The 13,272-nt window shown below is 41.6% G+C and overlaps 1 protein-coding gene across 8 annotated transcripts in view; it reads right to left on the bottom strand.

Annotated features, from left to right (window-relative positions):
- Window positions 1-13,272, bottom strand: part of dlgap2a (discs, large (Drosophila) homolog-associated protein 2a) — a 190,193-nt gene that overhangs the window by 119,443 nt on the left and 57,478 nt on the right. For 2 of the 8 annotated variants that reach the window (XM_025900784.1, XM_013271950.3), the window contains exon 1: window positions 10,130-10,607. The exons of the other annotated variants lie outside the window; for them this stretch is intronic. The gene's annotated coding sequence lies outside the window, so the exon portion shown is untranslated. Of the gene's footprint in view, window positions 1-10,129; window positions 10,608-13,272 lie in introns of those variants that run through there. 8 annotated transcript variants of the gene reach the window in all.

The raw sequence follows: 13,272 nt of genomic DNA, 5'->3' as shown, positions 1-13,272 counted from the left end.
CATGATGTCACAAATATATGTCCGTTATTTGAAAGATTGAACTGTTAAATTCAAATGTAATGCTATGGAAAAATATATAAAATGATTCTCATAAACTTTTTTTTACATCAAATAATAATTATTATTATAATATGGCAGCCTCGCCTCTGTCAGTCTGTCCCAGGGCATGCAATCCATTATTATTTAAACCAACTGTTAACTGTATATTTCTGTACATTTAAGTATTATGATTCATATTGCCGCATTCATTGACCTTGTTTATAGGTAATTTCATTAATTAATCACGTTAAAATGTTCCTAATTTAATGTTTATAAGGACTTGAAAAAGGCAGAATCCCATGTAAAATTAGGGCAACAAACTGTATTGTCATTACTGAAAATAACCGTATTTTTATGAGGAAGTTATTTTCTGTTATTTTCTGGTATTATTTTGGCGCCCCAGCTGCCGGAATATTACTGTTTTTCTAGGATTTTTTTTTTAACAGTGTAATCTTAAAAGAAGAGTAGGTGTCTTTCTCCTAAATCCAAACCGGCAGCTGGTTCCACAGGATATCAGCCTGAAAATTCAAGGCTCTGCCCCCATTCTACTTTTTAAAACTCAAGCAACCACAAGTAAGCCAGCAGTCAGAGAGTGACGTCTTCTGCTTTAGTTTTTAAGATTATAAATTCAATTAACCAAAAACCAAACCCTTATTTTGGATGTAATCCTGATTTGTAAAATAACAAGTACATGAACAAAGTCCATTGAATAAGGGTGCAAACTGCCACTGAACAAAATACAGATGGAAGACACCACTATATATACATAAGAGGGCAATTAAGGGAAGTAGACACAACTGGGTAATGAAATGCAGGTGACAATAATCAAAGTCAAGATGAGAGAAAGTAAAACTAAATGTAAAATGCAACCGACAGATGACTACCAAAGTAAAAAAGGTGATAAGCAGTAACTAAATAGGGAAATCCAGATAAAAGACTGAACTAAACAACAGGAGAACTGACACAAAAGCATGAGAAAAGAACACTGAGAGAAAAAATCAACTCCAAAACAAAAGAAAATAAGGATTCAAGATGAAATACACTACGGAAAGAAGATGAAGATGAAAAAGTTAACAATATGCAAACTAAGAAGCAAACTAAAAGTCCATAAACTTGTAACAATAGATTAAAGACCCAGGACCATCACATCCAGTATAGAAGTTATAAATGCATGAACTACTTTTTTGGCATCACTCTGGGACAAAATGTTTCTAATTTTAGAGATATTGTGCAAATGAAAGATAGCAGTCCTGCATATTTGAAGGGCATATCCTGGTGAAAAATGACTCCGAGATTCCTCACAGCGTTCCTGGAATCCAAGGTAACACCATCCAGAATAGGTGTTTGGTTAGATACCATGTTATTAAGATGTTTAGGGCTGTGTAGTTTTATCTGAATTTAGAAGCAGAAAATTAGATGTAATCCAAGTCTTTATGTCTGTAAGACATGCCTACACTTTAACTAATTAGTGTCATCTGACTTCATTGGATACATAAAGTGGTGTATCATCTGCATAGCAGTGAAAATGTATGCAGCGCTTTCTAATAATACTGTCTAATGGAACACTGTGTCATGTAAAAAATACTGGGCCCAGCACAGAGCCCTGTGGAACTCCACCAACTCCTTCAATGTCCAAAGAAGACAAATTGGAATCTATCATATAGACACAATTCAAACGATTGCAGCATATGTCCTTTAATAGCACCAGTGTACTCTATTAAATATATTATATTTTATGATCAGCAGTATCCAGGTTCTGGACTGAGGACAAGCACAGAGATGAGTCCACTGTCAGAGGCCATAAGAAGATCATTTGTAACCTTCACTAAAGCTGTTTCTGTGCTGTGATGAGCTCTGAAACCTGACTGAAACTCTTCAAATAAGCCATTCCTCTGCAGATGATCTGTTAGCTGTTTGACAACTACTCTTTCAAGGATGTTTGATATGAAAGGAAGGTTGGAGATTGGCCTATAATTAGCTAAGACTGCTGGGTCAAGTAAGTCTTTGTAAGTAGCAGTTTAATTACAATCCCCTGAAAGCCTGTGGTATGTATCCTCTTAATAGAGAGAAATTGATCATATATAAAATTGTAGTATTAATTAATGGTAAGATGTTTTTGAACTTGCCTTGTAGGAATGAGGTCTACTAGAAAATACTGTAGTTCAGAAAGGCTGATAGGAGAGGAGGACTGTAAATAAATATTATAGGTAATTAAAATTGTTGTACTTAACATTATGTCTTACAATAGTCAGCTGTCCTTCGGAGCGCTTCTGAGTATTTCACAGATCAAATGAAGATCGTCTCGATTAGAACAACAACATACCTTCACCAGCTTACACGTTATCGGGTTTAAGGTACGTTTTTGTGATCTATACCAGGGACTCCACCCTCTCTCATTACTCATTACTCCTTTTAAAAGGAGCCGTGTACTGATATACTGGAAGTGCATCAGTCAAACACAAACACAATAACAAAAGCCTAATCATTTCCAATTTTTGCTGCTGCAAGCTTCTGGAATAAGTACTGTGCTATCAAGGGACCCTGTCGTCCTGCACTTGTAGACTACAGAGAGAAAACTAGCTCGTCTATTTTCATATGCATCTACCAAAGCGCCACAGCTATGAACGATCTCAAATGAAAGACAGTTCTATCTGTACTCTAAATCTCCATCTCTGCATTAAATACCATGGTGGAATCACACACCAGAATGGAGCTGACCTCATCACGCAAAATGCCACAAATCAAAATTCAATAAACAAATGTATAAAAAATTAAGAGAAATGTCTTCAGTTTTAGTCAGTTCGGTATATTTTTATTTCTACACAACCAGCAGAACTAATGTGACTAATGTGTATTATTATTATTTTCTCTTCAGAATTTAAATCTGCTGCTAATCAATACCTCCCACGTTTATTACAACAATAATGAAAGTAGCTGAACTAATGCTAAAACTAATAAAAGGAAAGGGAAATTAAACCATTAAAATTAACTCTTGGCTGCTCCCTTATTTCCCAAAGGGTTGGATGGATGAACATGTTTAATTTGGCACAAATTTTACGCCGGATGTTGTTCTTCTCCTGTTTGTCTGTGCTTGTGTCCCCTGAGGCTGGGTTTTTATGACAGAACTTTCATGTGCTGGCAAATGTGTTCACCACTACACCACCGAGCCACTGAGTCCAAACTGAAAAGGCAAAAAACAAAAACACAAAACTAAAACTATTGCAGGTCAGCCCACCACTCACATTCACACCCTATTAAGGCTGATTTAAAATGACCAGTCAACCCAACATGCATGTCTTTGGATTGTGGGAGGTAGCTGGAGTGTCCAGAGAAAACCTACGCAGGCACGGGGAGCGCACGCAAACCCCACACTTAAAGACCTCACCCAAGCTGATAGATTCAAACCCGAGACCTTCCAGTGTTAACCACCACAGCACCGTGCCACATTTACAGTGTTTTCATTTAAATTAACTATGAACAGTGTCCAACACTGTCATCTGCTGACCAAAAGCAACAATGCATGCAAGACAATGCAACACAGAAGATTTCACTGTGCACATATTAAAAATATTAGGCTGAAAGTCTCTTCAGACAACATGCGAGCCTGGTAAGCCAGATTTATTTGTCCTCCAGAAACATAATGAGATGCGATGTGTTAAAATATTAACACATCTCTCTTCAGTCATTCTCACTTCAGACTTGTAGCAGAAGAAGAAATCGGGCTGATCTGTTTTTCAGTAATGAATGTCAGGAAACAGCTGCAGTTTGTGAAAAAAACGGTCCTCTCCAATAATTATTTGCATTAAGGGAAATAGTCTTAAGGGACTAGTTTAAGCCTATGAGGATAAGTCATTTCCTACTCACGAGTAACTGAATGAGCCCCTTTTATGCTGCACTGTGCCATACATCAATATGTAGCTATTCCTCTCATAAAACAAGTCGTTACACTTTTCAGGAATCTGAAAACCACTGGAGTCATTATCAGCTTCTCATCCGCGACAAAATTGGAAGCGAGTTTGCATTTGGCATCATACTATGTAACGCAGTGAGAAGCTCCCGTGAGGGGGCTGCAGGGATCAAACTGAAGGCAAAATAAGATGCACTGTTGCGGCATCCCTCCACCCACACAGTCACCGCGCTCACTCGCACGCGTGTACTCCAGTCATGGCTGCTGGGGGGCGTATGTGCACAGCTAATGTGTGTCTGATCAGCACGTATATGCCAGTGCACGTGCGTGGGTGCGTTTCCAGTGCACTCCATCATTCATTTCTCTCCTTGTCACTCTTTCGCCCCTTTTTTGTGTTAATTTTCTCAATCCCTCCCACCTTGTTTTGATCTCTTTCTTCTTTTCTCTCCCACTCGCTCTCAGTCACAAAAACATGCACATGCACCCATCTATCCACCCACGCACGCAGTTGGCACGGGCGAGTCCCCGAGAACCAGCACGGTTTGGCATGGGGTTATGCAAAGAAATACAAAAATCGTTGCGGCACCACTGCCTAATGGTGTCTCCATGGCAACTAAGGGAGCAAGGCCCTGCGCTGCAGTGTCAAACAAACACGGCAATTTAAAACTTTAGCAAAGAAACGAGCTGGATGGTGCTCTTGCATCATTACTGTATTTGACACACTTTAGGTGGCGGATATTTCACACTCGTAAGTGCCTGATGTTTAGCATGGAGAAAGCAGCCTGTGCAGCATACAGTAATACAGTGACACTGACTGTGTAGCATTCAGTACAACTCTAACAGACAGCCTGTTAGATAGTATAGAATAAATACTGCATGGTTTGTTTTTTTTTAGCTTATCTTATATTTATAAAGTGAAATATTCAAACTCTGTGTCCAAAGCTTGCTGCACAGTTTTGTTGTTTTTGAATTATATTGTGGGCATTTTCCCAATTAATCACATTTTCTATGTTTGATGAACATGCTGGACACTCGTCTGTAATTTCAAAGTCAACTTTTTTGCTTCAAACGAATGTTTTTGCACTGGATGACACATCTCCAAGACAGCAGGGGGACAAGAGGATAACGCAGAAGTGGCTCTCTGAAATATCAAAACTGTTCTCACATGAAGAAGAGCATTAGTCATTCTGGCAAATTCCCAAAAATGACATATTTTAATATTCACCGGAGTAATAATCACTCTGTTCTGCGCGGTGTAACCAGAGGGAGCCCAGGTGGATGGATGAGTCAATAAAACGTCACATAGTTGTTAATTTCTCAGCTTCGCGCTGACGCTGGTTATTATCGTTGCCATGGCAATGAAGTCTCCCCAATCGATGACAATGTGATGATGAAATACTACATTAAACTGCATTTAAGGTGCTTTACTAGTATTAACAGAGCAGTTACTCTGTCCAAGTACCAAATAGCCCCAGGCTGCCTAAATATAACCCACCCTCACCCATAATGTATGATGGAAATATGTGAATGAAAGAGCAAAGATCCAAATCTTAGCTAAACCAGAGCTACAAAGTGAAGGCGCTGGCATGACTGTGTATTAGTGTGGATTTAAAATAATTTTACATAAACTGTTTATTCACGTTCTTTTCTTATTAGCTAGAAAGGTAGGAAGCTAAGTGTAATGAGTTCTGTGTAATAGTCAGCTTAATACTCTCCGTGTATTGCACTTGTGATCTGCCCAAATTGCCTATTTAAACTCTGAGTACAGTATAGTCAGGTCGATTTACTTACAGGGCACATTTATTGAGTTTAGCAGAACAACAAGCGAACGCATTATCAGAGTGATCCATCTCAAGACGTCGTGTTAATGGTAATAACGATAAACAGTATGTCCTTTTTATTTTCCACCTAATAATTCTAAAAAAACAAAGAAAACAAAAACTGTAATTCATGTTTCTGTACACACACACACACACACACACACACACAGTGCCCTTTGTGCTACTTCATCCTTTGACTTGGAGGCACAAAGGTGTGTCAGCTAAGTGTCGGTGCAGCTAAAGGGAAAAAGCATCGCAGTTGGAGCAGCTTATTCAGGTGAAACTTTTAAGAAGCAAGCCCAAGCAGTGCTTTCAAGTAGCAAAGAGCTTGTTCTGTTTCAGTGCATGAGTCATTTGGCTTTAATGCTTTACCTGTGGCTCAGAGGCTGAGCTCTGGCACGGACTCAGGATGCAGTGCAACCTATTGACTGCCCAGGGACAGAGAGAGAGAGAGATAAAAGCAGAGCTATAGTGGACTGAGAGCGCTGGTGAGTGACAGACACACAGAGAAGGAGAAGGGGGAGAGATGCCAAGGCAGAAGAAGAACAGAAGGCTTCTTCTTCTCTTATTTTTGTTTTTGGGCTCAGTTCAAGATTCTCTGTTGGGAGAGAAGCCTCCTCTGAAGAGGCGGCTGCTCAGAACCTCAATAGCATCCAGCCTGTGTTCTCATGTATGTGTGTTTTTGGGTAAGTGTTCCAAAATGAGAGCGCTGATGGAGTCAGCTGGACTCTGATTGGAGTCAAAACCATTATCCCAGCAAAGCCATTACCCCATTAGCTAGCACGCCTCACGCAAACACATTCACGTCCAACAAAAAGGACACATCTCATATCAGCGGCTCATCATCTGCAGCAAGTGGGATGCCCCGCACTGACTGGTGACTTATTGTTGGTGCCGGGCTACCATCTGTGCGTCAGTTCACACGTTCATCCGGAGCAATATCCTCATCCTAAGCACAGCCCTGCCACAGCTTTCATCCATGTCAGCTGCTGAAATGATGATCCATAACAAATGAAGTCTTCAGAGGGACGCATTCCTTTGCAGTAAAGTTCCTGAGGCTGCACCGCATTAAATGTATGCAACCACTTCTCCTCTCCTTCTCTGTCGTTCCAGTAACTGGTCACTATTGGACTGTGACAATATTTTTCCTTAAGCTGTGAAAATCAACCTCCAACCTCGAAATCTGAGCACTGCAAAGTTGATTTGTTACTGTAGCATCAGTGTTTTCCAAAACCTGTCTGCAACCTTTGCAGGCGAATAACCATTTCAACCTCTCTCACTTCCCGTACAACGTCTGACTGCCAGGCCTTTGCACAATTAAATTAAATGCTCCTTGTCAGCCTCATCATGGAGTTTCCTAATATGCAGTACAGTAGAAGGAAATGATTAGCATTACAATGTGCTGATGGTGATATTCCATACTGCTACAGCTACATGTCAAGACAGAGAGATGATAGGCTGCAGGAATCCTTCGATGCTGTCACGCGTTCCCTCTGATTTGTTTACAGCCGGCGACTGTTTTCAGTGTTTGACTGTTCACGACTGCTGTCGGGAGTATCTGACGCGAACCGCCAAGAGCTCTCAGAAGGCTTCTCCTATCTGTGCAATCTTTACTGCGCTTATCATTTTGCATGTAAAATAATATCCACTGGTCCATTTTTCATTCTTTATTGGCTTCTTCTGGAAAACATTTGCTTAATTCATGCAGGCGCTTTGAGACGGTGCATCAAACAGAAGTGAAATAGCCAAACTAGCTAAGATAAAAAGACCTCAGCCCAAACACACATAGCAAGAACACAGGCCATGCCAATCATCCTCAGAAAAGAGCATTATTATTTTGTAAAAAAATAAAAAACATTTGGTGCAATAAAATTGTTTTTGTGGGGCTAACAGCTGTATCTGTCTAATTCCTGCTTCATCCTAATTCCCTCTAAGGGTGCTGAAAGGGACACACAGAGCAGTTATCTGACAAGACAATCTACTATACTCCGTGTTATTGTAAGCCAGGTAACATACTACAAACGCGATTTCTCAAGTTTGGTGCTTGACGAAAACAAATCAGTACTGAATGAAGTAATGGCCCAGCAGCTTAGCAGAGCACACGGCTGGTTTATACATGGGTGTTGTTATTAACATACATGAACCTTTCAAAATATGGGTAAATGATGGCGTCATGGCAGGTGGTGGATCCACTAAAGCAAAAGATCAGTGCAAACTGCTTCACACGCACAAAGACGCTGGCAGCTTGTGTTTCATTGCTCAGGCTTTGTGCAAAAGAGTTTGTGAAGGTGATGAGTGGAAGTGTGTGTTTAAACACATGTGCCAATCATGGAGGCACATTAAAGCGCATTAAGTAAATGAGAGGTAAGAGCAGATTGTGTCCTCCAAGAGGATAAATGCTTTGGCATACATAAAAATCAAAGCCTTAATTGTGTTCCTTGAGGTTTGAAATCATAGCTGCACAGGGCACAGTGTAGCTTTATAAGCTCCATTCTTAAATGTGTACTCTGGACCGTAAAACCTGATGATAGTTTCTTATGTATTTAAAACAATTCCACAAAGTAATCTTATCTGTAGTCGCTGCGTTTGTTTAAAGAGTTTAAGAATGTTCAATTTCTATTTACAGAATATGGAGTTAAATTCAAATGACAGTGTTTTTCTTTGGATACTGTTAAAATTCTGCTGCTGCATTTGATTCTGATCTAATAAATATGGGAAAAAGACACGTTCCTTCATTATGGTTAGTAAGGAAACTTGGATTAGCTTGTGACTTTGAAGTCTTCAAGCTTTGCATATGTGTGCTCAAGTACTATTGATCCATGAAGAAACTCAATTATTTATGGGGCTGGAACATGGACTGAAATTCACTGACACTTAAACTGGTTCCACGCATTGAGTCACTTGGTTGTTTTTTTCCTGTTTTAACTGTAAAGGCTGAAAATCAAGCAGGTGAGCTGAGGGTGAATGCATACAGCTACAGTACAGTGATACTTCAGTGTGACACGAAGCAGGAGTCCTCATACATGCACACACAGCTTGCAGCATTATACACAGTAATAATATACAACAGAGTGCATGTGTGAGGAAAATCCTGTACAAGTAGTGAGCACTGCCCGAGGGGAGGGCATGGCAGACGAGCCAGAAGAAGCACTCAGTGTTTATAGTTCACACGTTTAGATTATGTCATTTAATTACTTAGCATAGTAGCATTATGTGCACAGTTGTACAATGGGTGATAATTCCCTGGGGATTGGTCCACCTGCATCTGCAAAAACACCATACAGCCTGCTGGATGTCACTTTGGATTACAACCATCTGTTTAAATACTGTGAAGTGATAGATGAAGAGCCTCTTTACTGAGCCCACGCTGTCTGTGGCTGAATAACATCGTGTCTCTAAGTAGATTCGGTGTGAGAGTCTGTCTGCAGTGCAGCAGTGAACATCCAAAGCATCTCAAACTGGCTGCTGTGGCTCTGCGCTCCACCAAGCAGCTGATTTACACCAGTAGGTGAGAACCTGGGAACCCAGGTTGTAATTCGTCACCAAGTCACCACCCACAGCGGAACGCCACCCAATACCTGATGAGGAGACGGCGCTGCACCACGGACGAGTGTTTCCCAAAAGAGAGCGCGTGCACTTACGTGTGAGGGCACAACCACAGTGAGCGGAGCAGCGACAAACGATAGCGTTAAAAGGGAAACACACACGCAACAGTACAAACACGCACGCGCACACATGCACTCAGACTAAAAGCACTTCATTCACAAAAGCCGCCCACACAGAGCCCAGCCCGCTGAAACTTTACATTAGACACATACAACTGCCCCCACACCCACATGTACACGCTGACACACCCACGGCAGTGCCCTCTCCTCACAGCGCTGTCACAGAATCTCATTGTTATCATCCCTGCTGCACCGCACTCTGTGTATACACTACCTCTTCCACTGCTTCCCCTCCCCAAAAACCACAGTGAGGGACTCAAATACACATTTATGGAGCTCCCGTCAGTCCACATCATTTATGGCTGCATGTAGAACGTGCAAACCATTTTACAGCACCAGGAGGTAAACAGAGCTGCCTCAGTCTTTCAACTAACAGTTTTAAGTTGCTGCAGGATTTTCTTTTTTGCACAGAAGCTCAGGTGGTCTATTATAAAAGCACAAAACTGGAGGCAGGTGCACACATGTTACATACAGCCTGTGTTGGACTTGTGTTTGTACATAACTTCCACCAAAATATCTCCTCATTACAACATATCAGCCTCCTTCAGGGAGAAATGGGGAAACAGAGCTTCTCTGTAACGTGCCACAACAAACACATGATGAACATGAATGAACATGAAGCCAGAGAAACAACTTACCTGGCACACAGTCTAAAAGCAGAAGGCATCTAGGACCACAAGCTTCTCTGTCATTTGGAGACAGCAGAAGATTAGACAGTCATAGTGCATGAGATGCGGGATTAAAGACTTCCTGAGCTCTCTCATCTATCCTATGACTTTTGCCTCACATTTATCCAAACCTTCTGAGAAAAGGTAAGGGGCTGGCAAAAGGAACGGCTAAAAAGGCAAAGAAGGGTGGGAAAACGACCGCGAGATGCTCAGATCTCCTCCACTAAGACGAGTTGCGAGCGCAACGTGAGGACCATCCACTGCAGCAGAGCAGAGTAGCGCGCAGCAAAGGAGGAGAGGGAGGGAGAGAGGAGCGAGGCAGGCAAAACAGGCATTTACTGCTGCTGGTTCCAACAGCACGGCTGGAGCAAAAACCTGGGACTGGAGTCTGGATCCCGGTCTTTCAGACAGATGGAGAGTTATGGAAAGAAGGGAGGACAGACAGAGCAGAGCATCGTTGTAGGACAGGGTGAAAGGCTTATGTCTGCTGCATGATCTCCATCTAACTTCACTTTTGCACGACATTTAATATTTTCCCCTTCTTGGCAACAAATATTGCATGTTTGCTATCATTCCCCTTCTACAGAGTTGCTGTCGACAAACTACTGAATCATCTCTGACAACAGCTGTCATATTCTTTTGTTTCCTTACTTATTTCTCTTTATTGTGCTGTCTCGGTCATTTTTCAGCTATTGTACATAAATCTGTACAATGGAGATCCAAGGTGATGACGAACACTGCATTCCCACAGGAAGTCAAATGATTCACAAGGAGTATTAATTCTATTAACCGCATGGATATTCATATTAAACTCTTTCTGACAATGTGGCACATTTTGCTATAATCTCTCTTATGGAGCAATTGGGCCACCTGGCTAAAGTGTCTCTTGCTTGCTGTACTGTAACAAGGGAACAGGCTTTTAGTTAGAGTCCTTCGGCCCCAGCAGGGCTCAAGGTCGCTTGGCAGAGCTGCTTGCCGGCAGCCGAAATCCTTCAATGATTAACAGCGGCAGACAGGATGGAAAAGCTGTCAATCCAAATCTATAGTCTCAGCCAAGAGAGCCGGCCAGCTAACCCACGTGCATTCTAACAGCGCTCGACCAGGTAGAGCGGGGAGATTTATGAACCCACAGAAAAAAGTCAATCCCCTTCCACCGAATAGGTGGGTACATACAAAATACTGATATTGTTCTGCGGCTCACTGGGGGACAAGACAAGGTCAGAGTGGGCTGTTTGTCTGGGTTTATAATGAGCTCAGGTCAGAGCACACGTTTGATCACGTTACCTGGTGCATTTATATTTTCACAGCTTCATTTGATCTTTAATTGGAAATCGGTTGTCAAAACACACAGCTGTGGGATGGCTGTTATACCAGAGCGCACCCCAGAGAGATCCCCCGAGTGGGGTGACCAGAGAACCCACGCTGTCACGGGAAGAAGAGTCCACAGAGAAAGAGTCGAAGCCAGGTGTCATGGTCTGGGTAAAGCAGCAGTACCTGTGCTCCTGGTGTCTCCACCCCTGGGCGGGGCCCTGGGGCTCTACAGGATTGACGACATCTGTGAGCGATTAGGCTGCGGAAATATAAGCTCAGTGTGTGCAACCACTCTTCGCTAGATCGCCAGCTCACTTAGCGGCTGGATGGTTCGTTGCTCAGTTTGCCATCTTCTTGTTGTGGTTGGATGCTGGACTGCCTGCTGCTTCATTGAACCCACTCACCTGCCAGCCCCCCCTATCAGCCCTCTGTGGAACACAGGTTGTTTGTTTGGACCTTATTGGGATTCTTCTCCAGACCGACTCCCCCCTCTATGCGCCATCTCTGCTATTTGAAAAGACTTTGTTTGAGCACATAACTTCCCCTGATCCCGGGTTTCTGCTCTGGATTTTGCCCAGTGTCGAGTTCCCACCCAGATCCACGACAGCCCCAAGGCTCCCTCATGGATTCCCTCACAGCTTTTGAATTTCTGATAGTGACTGTTTGACTCATGACATGTCTTCTTTAGTTGTTTGCCTAAACCGTGCTTTATTAAAGTGTTTTGTTGGTGAGGCATTCAATGTAATATAGGAATTCTGAGTTGTGCCTCACTTCTAGTTCTCTTGAATGCTTTCATAGAAACAAACCTTATCCTTAGCTGACTTCCTGAATCAGCGTTAAAGGTTATTCTGGCGTTTTCCTAGTTTCTTTGCCCTCTTAATTGAGTGAATTCTTTAGTTGCAATCGTCGCCAGGGTTTCCTTAGTTCCTTCTGATCTGTTGCATTGTTTAAATAAAACGGTGTTGTTGCATTTTCGCTCCTCGCCTCCGGGTGGAATCTGCACTTTGGTCCACACCTTGTTTACAGGCCTGCCGGCTGTGACACCAGGAGCTTCTTCCTGTGAGGTGACAGTGCTAGCCACCATGCTAACAAACCAATACTGGACTTATGAACTTTATATTATGAATTTATTAAAGCTGATGACACGTTACAGCGACATCAGAACACATATTTTATGAGACTGATGTTTTTATAAAGGCATTGTTACATGTTACAAATATTGGCTTTCTGTGCTGACTTATTTGTGTTGAGAATAACTGTTGTTGTTACTCACTGCATAAATTAATGCTGTTTGACTCAAAATGATCTTTTAATTTTTTTTCTTCCCCAGTTTTAGCAAAAATACAGCATTGACTGCCAAGCTTAAGATTTCTTCAGATATTCTTCCTGCAAGCCTTTTAAAAGTTTTAGCGCAGTAAAAAATATGTTTATTGATCGTTTAATACTAAACTATAATAATTATATATAATTAGAATTAGCTTTTGCTTGCTTAAAGGTATAGTGTATAATAGTTCACCACTAGATGTCAGTAGATTGCAGTCAACTCAATTCTGCCCCCTGGCTGCTGTTTTTTTTTGGACGTTGTCATTACACACTATGTGCATTCCTTTATATGACTTTGTTAGCAACAGGTCTAATATTTAAATCCATCACTATCAACGAGAAAGCAGCAACCTTATTCATTTATAAGAACATTATATATAAATGTGCTAATAAGCTCTACAACCTAAAATAACTCTTTGCATCATTAGAATGAAATAAGTCAGTCAAAGGATTTACAATTGCTTTTAAAATTAACGCGA

This window comes from Oreochromis niloticus, linkage group LG19 (genome assembly GCF_001858045.2).
Source record: "Oreochromis niloticus isolate F11D_XX linkage group LG19, O_niloticus_UMD_NMBU, whole genome shotgun sequence".
Lineage (NCBI taxonomy): Eukaryota > Metazoa > Chordata > Actinopteri > Cichliformes > Cichlidae > Oreochromis > Oreochromis niloticus.
The sequence above is the reverse complement of the archived record's forward strand: the minus strand, read 5'-3'. Positions and strand labels throughout refer to the sequence as shown.